Source organism: Eschscholzia californica, unplaced genomic scaffold (assembly GCF_041429995.1).
Source record: "Eschscholzia californica isolate CP2 unplaced genomic scaffold, dmEscCali1.0.p SCAF_1, whole genome shotgun sequence".
Taxonomy (NCBI): Eukaryota; Viridiplantae; Streptophyta; class Magnoliopsida; order Ranunculales; family Papaveraceae; genus Eschscholzia; species Eschscholzia californica.
In genome coordinates this window covers 21,708,538-21,711,798 of record NW_028238198.1, presented here as the reverse complement: position 1 = coordinate 21,711,798, position 3,261 = coordinate 21,708,538, and the positions used below count along the sequence as shown (strand labels likewise).

Here is a 3,261-nt window from a genome sequence, read left to right as displayed (position 1 = left end):
TATTGGAAAGCAACAGGAAAAGATAAAGAAATTTACAATAAAATGAAAGTTGGATGTCTTGTTGGTATTCACCTGTGCCTCTGGCACGGGCGTTTTCGTTAAGCATTACATACGATATAAAGTTGTTGACCACCTGTTATCAAAAGACATTCAGTCCGCAAAAATAGACTTTTGTTATCACAATTGTCTGAACCAAATCAAATGTTTGAGAGTATTGAAATATTGAAATTAACTAAAAACTTATAATTGATTGCGACTGTTTTACAGTTTGCAAAAAATAATTTGTAACTTTCAACAAAAAGAACTCTAGTGAAGAACAAACTATTAGTAAAGAACACCACCATGAAAAGGTCATTCAGGCATTACTGCAAATACGGCCTCAAACTCGCAAACACCAAACTGCATTCTTTGTCATCCTCCTCCAGTTACTCCTGAAACACAATTAAAAAGTAAAAAAAGAATCCATACAAGTATATTAAGCCCATTACCTATGAAGTATGAACCCCAAAATGATCAAAACAGTAAAAGAAATTTATGAAACATTAATGCAAAAAATGCCTAGTTTAACAATCTCCTATCCATTTCTTCCACCACCTGGAAGTCAACTTGAGTTTTGTCACGAAACATCTTAAGATTTCGGAAGCCATCATATAACTCCCCCTAATTTCGAGAAAAAAGGGTAACACTTGTCAACTACCTTTATGTTTGTTACATGGATATTTTAGGTATGGATTTTAGTGTACCAATAGAATAGGAATCTAAAGGCACAATAACATGGACATAACGGGTAAAACTTTTAGAAAAAAGCTAGCTATAACTTTTAATTTTCTCTTTCCAAGCCGAGTTCTATAATAGCTCCAAAAGCAACCCTCTAAATTCTTCTTAGTCACTATTACTTCATATGTCAAAAAAGAAACCAAGTTTTCTAATTTTTTATTAGATTAACCAATCCAGAAACGTAACTGAAACTAACCTGAGGTCTTACTTCAATCTATATCTTAGTTCAAAGATTAACTCATATATAATGGAACATAAATTCACACCGAACACCTGCACTACGAAATATCATATCATGAATACTCAACATTTAATTTCCTCCAATCCATAGGAGTAGAGAAATGTGGGATCAGTTTTACCTTGTATTAATCAAAGACCAAACTTCCATCATCTTTCATGGTCTCCACATGAAACTGCACAAGAAAAAAAAAATGTAAAACTCATTACCAACTTCATAATGAATTCAGAATATATATAATAAGACCTGAAGTACTAAAATGTAGTTATGAAAGAAATTAAGCTTAATCCAAAAGCTTGGAATCTTCGGAGTTTTGGAGTTCAACTTGAGGTCCTAAAAGGTCTTTCAGGATCATGTTTCCTTCATTCTTTTCGGCTTGAATAAATTCTCAATAGACTTTCACTGATTCATCTATGATCTGTAATAACATAGTACAAGTAATTCCTTCCTTCTCTGTCCTTCCATCTTTATCCTTTGGATCCTGTGCATTTCAATGAAGTTAGCCTTTGAAAAATCGATAAAAATAGAGAAAGCAACCGTAAAATAAACCAAATATTAAGAATCTTAGTTTCCTACCTCAAATATAAGCTTTCTCTATGTAATAATAATGACAAAGACAAAGTTGCCCAATATAAACTACTTCTAAATCATGTTCTAACTCTTTAGTGGACTTCGTCGTTGACTCCATTTCGAGTCTTTTAGGTTTTGAAAATAAAAAATTTTGTGAAAAAATTGATGTGAGAGTTCGAGTTCCTGATTTTCTTGATGAAGTTTTATGAAATTGATCCTTAAGCTGGAGAAAACCTATAAATTATCAACACACTTTAAAGATGAGATAACAAATGATTGAAGTGTCTGAATTAACACTATCGATCGCCAATTCAACACCAAACGAATAATGAGGTATACGAAAATCATGGATATAGATATAGTTAACAAAGATAAGAATTGAAGAGTAAATCTTTTGATGATTGACAGTATTAAATTTTCGCATCCTTTCTTTGTAAATCTTGTAGAATGTGTAGATGGTCGATACGATCTTTGTGGAAGTACATCTCGTTGATCTTCTATGGTTTAAAATCTTCAACCATATTTGGGACTCACACTCTTCTCAGATAATTAGAAGTCTTATTACTCTAATATTCTTGATCTCCATTTTTAGTTACTCTATCAAGTCCCGGCGCTCCCACAATGACTCCAATTCATCCAAGTCCTCAAACTCGGACACTGGTGAATTCTTCGAACACAATCTTGAGACTTATGCTCATAATTAAAAGGATAATCTTCCATTTCTTCACTAATTCTTTTTTACACTTGTTCAAATTCATGTCAGTAAAAATTCTCTTCCAATCACACTTGAATCTATAAATCTATCCCTTCAAAACTAAAGAACTTTCGAAGTGTTCATTCAATCCAATCTCCACTATTCTCATGTTGTCTTCAGAACATGAAGCTTCAAAATTCTCATGAATATCTTCATCTTGCTCTACACTAAGCAATTTCATATCCGAAATATTTTTTCGGTAAAAACTCTTCCTCATTCGAATCCATTATATGATTCATATTTCATATATGAAAGCTTATTAATATCACTAATTGACTCAAAGTCTGCATCAAAACCTGTTACTTCCTGTTTCTGTGATAAGCCTTATAAAACCTTTGTTTCATGAAAACTAAATCAAAATCTACGTATACGAAAACTAAAGAATCTCATAAATACCAGCATAATCAGCTAATGACTTATGACATCTGAATTAGATCATATCAAAGCTAATGATTATATTCTCAGAGTTTCTATAATGGATAGAAGAAAATGGATCGGTAAAAAAATACAAACAATTATTAATGTGAAACCGAAGAATAGTGACAACTAAGGAAATAGAGGGAGAGATCACAAAACCTGGAAATATGAAATCGATCTAGATCATTTGTTCCTATTTCTGTGAACCAAAACCTCCTAATTCAGTTCTCTCTACTTCTCTCTCTGAAATTAAAACTGTAACAATTCATTGTCTAAAAGAGTTAGTATAGCATTAACAATCCATCATGCATAGACTAAATAAAAGTCAATTGATTATATGAAACCAAATACTAAGTAACCAAAAAATAACTAATCTACTGTAATAGACAGCCTCTTAATCTATTAAAAATAAAAAGCTAAACGGGGTTAGAAGAAGAAGAAAGCCCTAAATTATGAAATCAGTAGTTACAATAGTTAATTTAAGATCCTAAAATCTAACATAAAC

The 3,261-nt window shown here is 31.6% G+C and overlaps 1 long non-coding RNA gene across 1 annotated transcript; it reads right to left on the bottom strand.

The window, feature by feature from the left end:
* Positions 1 to 366: 366 nt before the first annotated feature.
* Positions 367 to 3,043, bottom strand: LOC147565126 (uncharacterized). The gene is made up of 3 exons (XR_015237018.1): positions 2,916 to 3,043; positions 1,137 to 1,496; positions 367 to 431 (listed from the first exon to the last, which is right to left on the bottom strand). It is a non-coding gene; the product is annotated as an uncharacterized LOC147565126 (long non-coding RNA).
* Positions 3,044 to 3,261: the final 218 nt, after the last annotated feature.